Source organism: Thalia democratica, chromosome 4 (genome assembly GCF_965202585.1).
Source record: "Thalia democratica chromosome 4, ktThaDemo2.hap1.1, whole genome shotgun sequence".
In the NCBI taxonomy this organism is placed as follows: domain Eukaryota; kingdom Metazoa; phylum Chordata; class Thaliacea; order Salpida; family Salpidae; genus Thalia; species Thalia democratica.
The window spans coordinates 81,538,680-81,553,697 of NC_139168.1; positions in this window are offsets into that span (position 1 = coordinate 81,538,680).

Sequence of the window (15,018 nt, forward strand, 5' to 3'; positions counted from 1 at the left end):
TTTGGAGGGACCCCGTAAAATAAAATAATTTTAAATTTTAATTATTTTAGTTTAATTAAATTTGTTGTAATTCACATTCTTATTATCATTTTTTTATCTAGGAAATGGCCAAGGCAAATGATAGTGTATTATACATCATTTTGCTTTAGGGCCAAATCGTAAAAGATATTAATATTATTTATAAAATAAACATTTAGGAGTTTAAATAACATGCAAACTAAGGGAAAAAAATAAAATAAAATAGTATTTATTTTCGGTTGTAATACCATATAAATGAAAAAAAAAACCTTTATTTTTTGAGGGACCCCATGAAATAATTTAAACCCCAAACCAAGTTTTTTTTTTAATTAAAGACAAAGGTGCGTTCTCTAAAATTAAAAAAAAAATTTAGATAGCTTTTAAGATAAGGAAAATAATTGACATTAAAGTTTTATGTTTTTTGAAAAATTTATAAATTTGCCTATAACATTAACTTTATGCTCGTATCTGCTGCACATCCAAACAAAAAGACCACGTGACGCCACTAGTAGTCAGACATGTTTTTTTTCAACATAAACAGTTATTATGATTTTCCTTTAAAATAAATATAGTTATTTATATTATTGAGAAACAAAAGTTAGCTTTAAATTTTTGACCATTTAAAGTAATAACGACCTATCTATTTAAATACACTTTTTAAATATCTCAAAGTTCAGAACGCTTCATCTATAACCTTAACCAATGTTATAGATTTATAAAAAAAAATGAATTAAAACTTCAGAATTATTAAGTTAAGTAAATAGTTTTTGGAATGAATTAAATGAATTTAAAAAAAATTCTTTTCTTATAGAAATCTAGTTATTAATAATTATAGTTTTTATTTACAGAAATAAAATGCTTTTATAAGTTATATCATAAACTTGAAAACGTTTTTATTTGTTGTAAACAAACGTGGTAGTTTTTTGATATTTAAATGAGTGCTTTATGTAGGAAAAATTTTCACTATTCTATAATTAGTAACTCTAGTTACGTCACAATTTAAATTCTGTTCAATTAAAACAATGTTTTAAGGGCTACAACTCAAAAAATAATGTGTATTCAAAAAAAAAATATTTACGTAGGTCTAATTAATAAGGCTGCGATAGTAACAAAAAACTGAAAAGAACTTATAAGAATGCTCAAAATTAATTTTTTTTAAACTTTTTTCAGCTATACTTAAACAATATTGTACATTTGCAAAAAAAAAAAGTTTTTTGATATAAGTTATAGTTACACACAAATTTTTTATTCATGAAAAATGTGTAAAACCTTCACGTTTTGGCTCTAAAATAAATCTCTAAATCTTTTTTTGTCGAAACTGAAATGTTCGAACTAAAATAGTCGTTCAACCCGTAGCTCAAATATAACAGGATTTTGTGTAAGTTAGTTAATATTTGAAATATAATAATAACAAATTATCCAGTGTTATTTTTTATATTATACCGAAATATGTTTCTGTGTGTTAACGGATTAACGCACTTCAACTAAGTTCTGTAAAAGTAAGTAAATACTGTAAAGAAAGTACAGAAGCTAAAGTAGGTGTATACATGTGTTCATTAAAACAGAAATAATTGCTCCAGATTTTAAGAGGTTTACAATTAATAATAGGTAAAATACATAATGTTAAATCCGACTGTTATAACACTATACAATATTTGTAATTATTAAGTCTAAACTAAATAAAGCAAATTAAAATAGATAATAAAATAACAAATCATAATATAAACTATTTACATGAAATGAAGAATTCAAATTTATTTACCGGTTGCTAATGATTGAGAAACATATATCTAATTATTACGTCAAAATATATATGAACATTAGAAATAGGTATTTATGTATGCTATAAAATTAAATAATTAGTTCATTATGTTTAGAAAAAGCAGCAAAGCGCTTTATTTTGAAAAGTAATATGTAATCCATAGTGAATAAAAAGTAAAACATCAAACATTAATTATTAAATCAATAAATTAAACAACATTAAAGACAGTAAAAGCCGAAGAAGCTTGGTATAATGTATATTTTATTCATTGAATGTTTATAATGATTAAATCTAAATTGTTAACAAACACTTGAGTTTATATTTTAAATAGTTATTAAAAATATATATATATATTTATATTACTTGTATATTTTTAATAACTTTTAGAGTTGAAACATGTTGAGGTTGGAAATGGAGCGGGTATTATTTTCTGTGGTAAAATTGGGAACTGATCATTTCTAACCCGCTATCATTTCTAACCCGATCACTTCTAGACCCAATCATTTCTAACCCGATCATTTCTAACCCGATCATTTCTAACCCGATCACTTCTAACCCGATCACTTCTAACCCGATCACTTCTAACACGATCACTTCTAACCCGATCACTTCTAACACGATCACTTCTAACCCGATCACTTCTAACCCGATCACTTCTAACCCGATCACTTCTAACCCGATCACTTCTAACATGATCATTTCTAACCAGATCATTTCTAACCCGATCACTTCTAACATGATCATTTCTAACCAGATCATTTCTAACCCGATCACTTCTAACCCGATCATTTCTAACACGATCACTTCTAACCCGATCACTTCTAACCCGATCATTTCTAACAAGATCACTTCTAACCCGATTATTTCTAACCCAGTTTAGCCCGATCATTTCTAACCCAATCATTTCTAACCCGATCATTTCTAACCCGATCACTTCTAACCCGATCACTTCTAACCTGATAACTTATAGCCTGATCGTTTCTGGTCCGATCGTTTCCAACCTATTTAACTTGTTTGTTTACATTTATTTGTTTTAAGATTTTATTATAAACTAACAATTCATAATAAAGTAATTAAACTAATTTAAAAATTTTAATTTCTAATTTTTTTAAAACATAATGATTTAATGTGTTACGTAAAAAATATTTTTTGTATAATTTGTTATTTTAGTACAAACTTAACATAATATTAATTTTCTTTGTTTACCTCATTTAATCATTTGATCAAATATTAATAAAGTTTTTACTATTAATCGTGTAAATTTTTTTTTGCAATTTTAAATTTTTAAAACTTTTAAAATTTTATTAAAAATGTAAATTTATTTTGCTCTATCTACAACATATTTTTAAAGAATTATAAAAAAATTAAAATAACAAGTTTTCGACACTTAACTTTTATATTTAATTTTATTACATAATATTTCTTATTTAATCTTTATATATAATTTACTATTGGCTAAGAAAAGAAAATCTAATTTAATTTCTAGTAAATGACAGAGTATACTTATAAAAAAATTAAACTTTTTACTTTAAGTTAAACAGTATACACTTTCGTTTTAAGAACTTATAATTTAATGATGATAATTTTAAATAAAATTACCTTACTAATTTTGATTACTAAATTTTAACTGTATTATTGAAGTTTCATATATACTCATACTAATACTCTTAAAAAATGTTTTTTCGTTTAAATTTGCCCTAAATTTGAATGCAACTTGCCAATCTGGTCTCCATACTTAGAATTTATACTAACCATACAAAATCTTTTAAAAAAAAGTAAAGAATAGTCTTTAACCGCTGCAATGCTCATTATATTTCTTACATTGACGACTATCAAAACTTAATATATAATCTTTAGAATTCAGAAGACTTATACTTTTCCTAATGCTTTTAAAACTAAAAACTACAGTTAATTTATAATCAATTTTTGAACCCTGTTAAAATAATTAATTATCACGAAAATAAATCGAAAAATGCATGCAGTCATAAATATCTTTCAATTTAAATGTGGACTTAGCTTTTAAACAAAACTAATCTTCACATAAAGTTGAACAGATTTGATTAAACCTTACTTGATTAAAATAAGATAATTTATATTAGAAACTATCAGTAATTTAACAAATTTTATACTTATGAACCATTGATTTAATATGTAGGATTTTGTTCATTCTACAATTTGATTTTATTATAATGGCCTTTCCTATGTAAATAATAAAACATTTACTAATGTTTCCGATAAATGTTTATTTGACCTGTATTATTAATGTGCTTTCGACTTAAGGTTTTAACTTAGTGGTTAGTGAATGTATTTAAATTTTTCGATTATGCTTTGGCAAAGCTACAAAAAAAATGAAAAAAAAAAACAATGAAATACCAAACGGTTGCACAAATGTGCAGAACTTAACTCTAAAAGTTAGGATGTGAAAATCTAGTAGATGTATAAACAAGAAGAAGTTTTATTCATAAGTTTTTGTAGTGTGTTTGAATTCTTACACTGTAGTATAATCTAAATGAACTTTACAAAAGTAACCTATTCAGACAATTTTGCTGATTGCTGAACTAAAATCATAGAAGAAATTTACTAAATTGTCTCAATATGTATTGCTGAATATTGCAGAGAAGGTTGTTTGTTGAAAAGAAATTGAAGTTAATTCTAAAATGAAAGATTGTGCAGCTGTGTTTTATTTTATTAAAGCTTACTGATCGTTGAACGAGTTGATATTTAAATTGTTCATTATAAAATTAAAACTAAGTTTGTTAAAAATTTTCTCCATCGAATCATAAATAAGTTAATTAGTCTTATACTAAGTGTTGATTTTTTTTGCTGTTAATCTAAAAAAAAATAAAACTGTAGTTTTTGATTTCAAGATATATAAATTTTTGTCTCTTCGTTATGTTCTATTTAGTTAAAGCTGCCCAGATTTTTATTTATGTGTGGGTCTAGTGTAGGAAAAAAAAACTTCCAATAACAATAAACACCAAAAATCGAATTTTTTTAAAGCTATCTAAACATTTAGTTTTACTTTAAACATAATTAACTAAATTTCGATAAAAAAAAACAACTTTGTTGAGATTATTTTGTTTTTAAAACAAATCTTTACTTTATTACAATAATACATAAACATATTAATACAGATCGAACTAGTAACAGTCGGGTTAGAAACGATCAAGTTAGAAATGATCGGGTTAGAAATGATCGGGTTAGAAATGATAGGCTTAAATCGGGTTAGAAGTGATCGGGTTAGAAGTGATCGGGTTAGAAATGATCAGGTTAGAAGTGATCGGGTTAGAAATAATCGGGTTAGAAGTGATCGGGTTAGAAATGATCGTGTTAGAAGTTATCGGGTTAGAAGTGATCGGGTTAGAAATGATCGGGTTAGAAATGATCGGGTTAGAAGTGATCAGGTTAGAAATGATCGGGTTAGAAATGATCGGGTTAGAAATGATCGGGTTAGAAGTGATCGGGTTAGAAGTGATCGGGTTAGAAGTGATCGGGTTAGAAATGATCGGGTTAGAAGTGATCGGGTTAGAAATGATAGGGTTAGAAATGATCGGGTTAGAAATGATCGGGTTAGAAGTGATCGGGTTTGAAATGATCGGGTTAGAAATGATAGCGAGTTAGAAATGATAGTAAACCGGTAAAATTAAACAAAGTATTGGTTAGTAATAAAAAATATACTCTTTTTTTTTGTACAGCATAAATAAAAGTTTTTATGTTTTAATTTACATATTTTACATTGGTAGTAGAAATTTGAAATTCTTTAATATGATTTAAGGGGTTTTTAAAATTAGTTGATTGTTATTTAGATCTAGGATGCGATGTTAGCAAGATGTCAGAAAGTATTACAAATAGTGGACAACTCACTTCGATGGGAAAAATTAATGTCACATCATTTGCAGAACAACTTTCCATGAGTAGAATTTCAATGAGTGCTTCTTTGTTAGCAAACAATGCTAATAGCGGACAAAACTTGGTAAGAAACTTTGGTTTAAATTAATTAAATGATTATTAAAAGTTATCAGTTTATATGAAATATTAAAAAAATGCATATTATATTTAAGTCAACATACAGTTGTGTTTTGATAGGGCAGTTCCAAGTAGATAAAGTTGTTAAAGTTTTAATGGTAACGTTTTTACAAACTAAGTGTAAATACAAAATATATTTAACCTCTAGATTTGAGAAAACTTAAAGTGGTATTGCTTAGTAAATTCATAATCAATAAACTCTTAGCTTTACAGACCTTTATCTGTAATCTTTTTAAAGTTATCAGTTTAACTTAATTTATTTTATTATTATTTTAAATATAAATTGAAAAAAAAAATTGTGTACCATGTTTCTATAGGATTTTTTTATGATAGTATCAACTTAACAATTTCTGAAACTTTAGTTAAATAATTTATGAAGTTTACTTTCTTTTTTAATCTAGTTTCTTTACAGTAAATTTTCAAATGATCCATTACTTAAAATTGTCTAAAATAGATTTCTTGCAAATAAAATTAAAACAATTCCTATTTTTTACTAATGAGCAATTAACTGACTATAAAAATACTTATTATTTTATTTATTTACAAGAGTTATAGAGCTTAGAAAAAAAAACTGAAAACATCAAATTAATTATTCTTATTTAGTTTAAAAGCATAGGTGTATAAAATCACAAATATATTAATTTACTCTTTAACAAAAGACTTAAACTACAAATTTTTATTGAAAGAGTAAACCAGAAAATCATCCTTTTTTAGGTCTTTAAGTTTCACCTTTAATATTGTGGCTTGATGACTGAGTGGTCACTCTCCACACCAATCCAATGACCATAATTGTAGAAATTTTTCAAATTTCTAGCTTATTTATTTATCTATTTTTTAAAGGGTAATTGACACTAATTTTAAAAAAGTAGAATATTCTAAAGTGGTCATAATAATAAAATAACCAATAGAAGAAAATAAAAACAAATGAACACCTGGCTGTTTTTAGCTCTTAAAATCTCAAAAAAACCACCATATAGAACACAATATACACTATTTTTTTTTTGGGTAAAGTAAGTTTCTAGAGTTATTTTACAGTTATTTTGTTAATATTGATCATTAGTTTTTTATCCTTTAAGATTGTAACTACATTACTAATGAAAAATTTTAAAATCTCAAAGGGAAAGGGTACTCAAAGGTCAGTCTGATTTGCATTTTTTCTAAATCAGCATTAAACATTTTTTTCTAGTTCATTTGTTTTTAACCTTATCCTTTACCCACCTTACCCAAAAATACACATTAAAAATTAATAAAAATAAATTTTAGTTCTTAAAAAATAAAAATAACGCATAAAATCTTATATCTAACAGACTCAACAAATGTGCAAATTAGATGACCTATAAGTTTACTAGCCATTTCAGAGTACTTTTTTTTCAGGCCGTGTAAGACATATAAAGTTGTACAAATTATACATTATAAGTAAAATGGATAGGTGTCAAATGTGCTCGCAGAGACACCTTTGCAATTAGACATTTTGCAGGGGTAGATTTTTTTTTAACCTTTATAGTTTAATTTATTTTAATTTTGTTTCTATATTTCTTTTACTATCACTGTAACCCCTTTTCCCTAAACTTGATCGGTATTACTTTTTAATTTGTACTAAAATTATTTTTCTATTTTCATTTTTTTAGCTTTTTTTACTCTCGTTTAAAATTGTTTCTGTTCTTATTTAATCCGTATCCAAGCAACACATAGATAATACGGACAACTTACAGCTCAGAAGCTTTGGCTTGTGACATACATTTTAGTTTAGGAAGGAAAACTTGTTATAAAAATTAAACTTATTTTATATATATATCATTGAAACCAATGGGTATTGGTGACCCAACATCCAAAGGTTCATTTACCCTAGAAAGCTTACGCTCGGGGCTTAATCTGAGTGTTACTTTACTATTGGGATTCGATATAATTAATACTTCATCCTTGACTTAATATTACTAGATATCAATACTAATAGAAATAACCAGGCACAACAATTGAATGGGTTTCTCTATTAAACGAACTTCGATGAATACAAAACCAATTCTTAAAATAACAAGAAGTGTTAAATATGTAATTTGTATACTAAATTACTGTATATTAACTACTATAAGAAACTAAATAATACTTTAAAAAATACTTTATAATTAATGCAAAACCAAGTGTTGAAAACTACAAGAACTATAAAAGTATGTCACTTATGTGAAAAACGCTTTATAATAAAATCTGTAAAATGCTTTGGATAAATCACTTGTTGAAAATCAAAAGAGCTATAAAAATGTACTAAAAGAAAATTACAAAACTTTCTTTATATAACAATCTTATAATCTAACAAATAAAAATATAATTATATATACTAAAACACTAAAACTTTATAAAACAACTCAATACCAATATTCAAGTGTCTTTCTTGTAAACCAGTCTCTGCAACTCCTGGCGGCTCTTTTAACACAGCTCAGTCTGTAGTATCACCTTATCAGCTTGTAACCACAAACATTACATAAAAAAATCATCAGTCAGTTACATAAGGAGAATAAGCTTTCATTCTCTTTTATTCTCCTTTCGTCATAAAAGAAAAGTGCGCTCTCATTCTCTTAATTGTCTTTCTCACTTTTTGTTTCATCAGACTTGCCGGGCAAAAATTGTAAGTGCATTTAATTACTCTTAATTTTCTCTTTAAAACATAGCGGTTTTTAAGTTAAACTTAGAACAGTTACACTTCGTCTTCCCGCTATTTTAATAGAGAATCCTCAACCCACTTCTTTTTTTCGATTTTATGGGATTTGAACTCCCTCCTAGCATTTCAAAAACAAAAAATAAGATATTAATAACTACAAAAAGATTTCAGATAACTGGGAATAAACAAATAACAAATTTTAATCCGTTCTCTTTCGTTATAATAATTTTTTTGTTAACTTTTAAAGAATTTTAATGATTTTACTATAAGTTAATTTCAAAAATATTTTTAGACACAAGTCAAAAACAAATGCAGAATCTTTCAGTATTAGGTTAAAGAAAACAAAAATATATTAAAGTGCAAATAGACGCAAGAAAAAATCACCCAATTGCTATGCCTAATTACCCCAAGAATACTATTATTTTACATTGGCCTTTCTAAAAATGTATTTGTTAGTTTCTTAATCCTAAGTTTAATACTCTCAACACTTTTTTCAATTTTTAGACCTTCTTCTATCAACCCATCTTGCTTTATATGTAGATTTTAAATTTCTCTTTGAGGCGCAACCATATCTTTTTTATTTATAATAGGTTTATAACCTGTTGAACTAGCATTTAATTTGTTTGAAGAAACAATCTGGCTGTTTCATTTGGAAATTTTAACATTAGTTGTTTTAACTTGATGGGTTATTGGTGGTTATGTTTTATCTTATAACTATTTTGTTTTCTATCTGCTTTTTGTATCTTAATTTGCGATAACCCATGTTTGTTGAGGCTTCTGGTGCCTGTTATACTTCTGGTTATAGCTTGGCCACCTATCTTGGAAATATTTTGAACCCTAAACTCGTCTGAAGTTGGGTCCTGTTACATTTGTAGCTTGTGGCATATTTCTTTTACTTATCACTATATCAAATTGAACAGTCTCACCTTTACATAGTTGTTAGTGTTGTTTCTAGTAATGTAAGTGTGATGAAAAATAAATCACTGTCCTTATCATCACAATGAATGAAACCATATCCCTTGCTTACATTAAACCATACCACTCGGCCAGTTATTCCATGTGCTAAAATTTTTGTGGGAAGTTTTAGTTAAATTTTTGTAATTTTTTTCTAGGACCAAAATTAGCAGGTTTTGCAATCGCAACAGAACAGTATTTTACTGTTCTGTTTTTATTTTCATTTGGAGAACTATTTTCGTTGTGATGTTTTATGAGGTGGGCCATTGGACAAGAGTCAGGCATTCGATATTTAAATGCACTTTCCCCATGGGCTAAATGCAAGTCACAAATATTTGCACTATGTAAATTTTAGCGTTAGTCACGACCTATTATTATTATTATTATTATTAGGCTTATTATTCTGCTGATTATGTTGGTTACTACCATAATCATTACAAAACTTGTTTTGGTTCTCATGCCAGCCTGCGTTATTGCGTCTCCTTGTTCTATTTGTTCTGAAGTGTGGCTCGCGAACCTCATAGTCCATGTTTTGTGTGTTACCTAAGTGCTTTGTTAAAATAAGTTGTTTTATTTATTACCTAAAACACAAAAAACAGGAAAACAGGTCAAAAACTATTTTTAAACTTTATCCTATTGGTTTATTACTAAGTTAACCATCATTTTAGTATTTTAGTTGAATTAATTCTTTTTATGTAGCCTCAACATAAAGATGTTGACTAAAAAAATCATGTTAAAAACTTAAAAATTTAAATATTTAATATTTTGCGTGTTTTAATTATTTTAAATCAATATTTTTACAAAGTTGTTACTATAATGTCAGTGTATCACTGCTAGTGTTGTATTAACTTCTTCATAATAACGTGAAGCAGTTATTAACTAGCAATGCATTGATGTTATAATTAAATTGAACTAAAAAAGATTTTTTTCTTACTATTATTATGAAGACTTATTGCAAAAAATAATTCTGTTGCTTTCAATCTAAATAAAGTTAAAAATAAAAAAAAATGTCTATATTAAAGCTTTACTAATATCTTTCAAACTATATAAATGAGACTCAATTTTTAGAACAAAATATATTTCATGCTTCTTTCATCAGTTATATACTAAGCAATAAAAATAAAGTTTGAAATTTAACTTATATAGTGGAAATGCAATCAACGTAATTAATAATAATAAAGCAAAGAGTAATTAACAATACATAAGTACTTATAATTACAATGCAACTAAAAAACTAATAATAATAAAAAAGAGCAACAACTTATAAAAAAATTTAAGAAAACAACGAAACAGTGTAATCAAAATCTTTATGTTTACATAACTTAAGTTTTATTAAAAAAATACAAATAGCCTCAAGTTTAATTAAATCCGAAATGTGAAAACATTTTTTAACAATTTTAAATCTTTTTAAATTATAATTACTAGCACAATCAAGGTTATTTACTAAGTGTTCAGAAATAGCAGATCTTTTTGAAGCATTTATTACTCTAATAGATTTAATTTTCTCATTACTCTTACAAAATTCTTCAATACTTTTTGGAATATGTTCTTTTATTCTTTTGCCAAATTGTCTTGAGGTCATCCCGACATAACTGGCTTCAAAGAAGCAGTTAAACTGGTAAACTACCATACTTTGTTTAAATTTTGCTATCGGATCTTTTCCTCCAGATCTGAACATTGGTTTCGATATAAAAATAACAATTGGCTTAGCCGAATGATACGTCCTACTTACTAATTTACAAATTTCTCTTTCTAACACTCCTGAGTTCTTATTGACATAAGGCAATACTAAAGGAATCAAGCATTTCTCAGGCCCTACTGGCTTTATTTTGTTCAAACTATTAAGATGTAAATTTATAGTTTTATTAACAAGTTCTTGTGGATAACCATTTTTATTTAATATCAATTTTATCTGTTTTATTTCATCATCAATTAATTCACTTGAACTTTGTTTGTATGGTAGTTTACCAGTTTAACTGCTTCTGTGAAGCCAAGACCTCAAGACAATTTGGCAAAAGAATAAAAGAACATATTCCAAAAAGTATTGACGAATTTTGTAAGAGTAATGAGAAAATTAAATCTATTAGAGTAATAAATGCTTCAAAAAGATCTGCTATTTCTGAACACTTAGTAAATAACCTTGATTGTGCTAGTAATTATAATTTAAAAAGATTTAAAATTGTTAAAAAATGTTTTCACATTTCGGATTTAATTAAACTTGAGGCTATTTGAATTTTATTAAAAAAACCTAAGTTATGTAAACATAAAGATTTTGATTATACTGTTTCGTTGTTTTCTTAAATTGTTTTATAAGTTGTTGCTCTGTTTTATTATTATTATTTTTTTTAGTTGCATTGTAATTATAAGTACTTATGTATTGTTAATTACTCTTTGCTTTATTATTATTAATTACGTTGATTGCATTTCCACTATATAAGTTAAATTTCAAACTTTATTTTTATTGCTTAGTATACAACTGATGAAAGAAGCATGAAATATATCTTGTTCTAAAGATTGAGTCTCATTTATATAGTTTGAAAGAAATTATTCTAATGTCAAATAATATTTAATTATCTATACTAATATCATTAAAATCAAAAGACATGTGTTGTATTTGTTCCTAGAAATTTTATGCTCATTAATCTACAAAATATAGTTTGGTTTAACGACTAAAGAAAAGGTCTATTATTTTATAAATTTAGTTTTATTACAAACAAATATGATTTAAAAAAAACAAAAGTTACAAAAGTTACAATCCTGTTAAGTAACGCATATGCTTATTTTTGACTATAACTATTTGTTTTTTTTGTATAATATCAACCTTGTGCTTTTTAAATTTTATAAAATTAAACTAAAATAAATAAAAAGTTTGTTTTAGGTGTGATTAATTTTATGTTGCAAAAATTTATTATGAAATACTTCAACTGTTTTATGAAGGAGGTCGCAACCAAAATTTATAAAATTGCATTATTATTTAAAGTCATATATACTATTTTAACTCAATCTTTTATTAACAACTTTTTTTCTAATTATAGCTAAGTAGAATAAACTTTAATAAAAATAAACTAGCTAAAATAATAATTTCCTTAGTAAATAATTAATAAACATTATTTTTTAGGATATTGCAGAGGTCAGCTCTTTTCTAAGGAACAAGAACACTGGACGAAAAAGAAAGTCTACAACTGTAAAGAAAAGTATGTTTAATAACTTTATTTAAACTAAATAGTTGTAAATATAGCAAAAATTTAATCATAAATGCCTAAAGTTTGTTGTTTTAATTTTAGTTTAGAACCTAGTACAAAATTATTTTATTGCTTTAACCTGATCAAACCACGAATTAGTTTCCTTATTATCTATACACTTGTTAAAGTTTTAGTAAATTCAGTAAATGTAAAATTGTATTAACTTTTGTATATTTTCATAAAACATGCAAAACAGTTTTCTATCCATCATGTTATATCTTTAAGTTAAATAATGTACAGAATAAAAGTTACAGTTTATTTTTATTACTAAGTTTAGAAGTTAATCTAAAACTTTTATTTAAACTGACTGTTACTGATTTAATAAAGCTAGTTATTGGTAGTACTTAAATTTTGTAACCATTCTTGCTGTATTTTCAAAGTTGAAAAAATTCAATTTAAAAGTTTAGATTAACGCCAAACGTTTTCATAAAATATTTTAAAATAATTAATTATTATCAGTGAGTGGCTTTCAATATGATAATAGTTGATACATTTTCTATTAATAAAGTTTAAACGTTAAATTAAAATTAATGTTTTTTAAATAGTTGTTGTTTCTATGGGTTTTATCATAAACTTGTAATAACTTAAGGTGTGAAAAAAAAGTTAAACAGTCATAAATTTTTTTTCTAGTTAAAAATCAAACCTTTCATATTCAGTAACTGATTATAATTGAATTGTTTTATCAAAGTTTTGTACTAAATATTGCTTTTAAAAATGTAATAAAAATAGATAACAGTTTTTCTCTAAACTTTTAGATTCTCAATTACTATTTTATCATGGTCACATATATACAGATTTGACTTTTGAAGCCTGCCTATATAAGTTTTGAAGCTTTTTTATTTAAGCAAGATTCTAAATCTCCTCTAAGGAACCATTTTGTTTAATGATTAGTAAAGGTATTTAAAAAAAGTAAAGACGCTTAAGTTTTTCCATGAAAATAAAAAACTGAAGAAAAAACTATTCGAGTTGATTTTTCTATAAGTTTATACAATTTTTATATAAATGTTTTTGTATTTATACAAAAATATGTAGCAACTGCCTTAAGGTACTTATTCACCTTTAAGTGATTAGTACGATCTCATATACATTTTTTTTTAGAAGTTAAGAATTGTTAATGCTTAACTTATAACCAAAAGTATAAAAAAAACTTTAAAAGGCATTAAACTTTATTTGAAAATAAACTAAAAAGTTGTTTGTTATTTTTGTTGTTGGTTTTTCAAAAGAAAAAAGTTAATAGTTTTATAAATTATCATTTAATAGATCCAAGGGCTGGTAAAAGAACAATTTCAAACCATATGAAAGCATCGATTAAAGGAAAGGAAGAACTAAGTAAGTTTAACTAATATTTTTAAGAAATAATAATTTTTTATTATTAGTAATATGCTAGAAAATGTATTGCAATTCTGTTAAGTTTTTCAACAAATGAAACTGATCTTTTGTTAATATCAATTTGTAGGAATTATGAACGATAAAGGTAAGACTGTTGAGTTACATGCCAACCAGAAGCCAAGAAGCTCAATGTGGAATTCAAAGTTGTTTTATTGTAAAACAAACTTTGGTGTCGAATTACCCGAAAAAGTGGACATGGAATTTGTAACTAACCATCGTATTTCAGCTAGAAACAACATTGAGGTTTTTTAATTGTTATGTATTAAGATAACTAACTAACCAAAATATTTTAAAATATTAAGTTATTGTAACCTACTTAATATTTAAGTTAAAATACCTAGATAATTTTTAAACCACTGGGTTTTATGTAAAAAAAATAATTAAAATTCAGTTTCTTTTGCTTCGTTTAAAAAAAATAAATTTTTACTATTATTTGACATTTATCCAAATGAGAAAGTAACTACTAAAAATATTTAATTAATTTTTTTTATAAATTTATAAGTTGATTAACTTATGTTTTTAACAACGCATTGAATTTTCAATATGATTTGGTAATAAGGTAGGTCAAATTTTTTTATCTTAGAACTATTATTATTTATAAAGCTTTTTTAAAAACTTTCACTATTTTACTATAAACAGTTTTAGATTTTTTACATGAAAAAAGCTATAACTAGTAATATATGATAGTTAATAAATAAATACTTACGTTTTAGTTGTTATAAACAGCAAAGATAATGACCATAATAACCAGAGTTGTCAAAACGTTAAAGGTTATTAATCATTTTGAGCGCTAGAGCTTACTAACTTTTGTTTGTTCATCTAATAATTTCACCCCCGAGTAGAAATCAATATATTTTCATGAGTTAAAATAAGACCATATCAACAGTTATTAGTTAAATTTTATTAAATATTTATTTTTTAATTTCATTAAATTTAAACCTTATATCAAAGTATTAAAACAAAAGTACTTTATA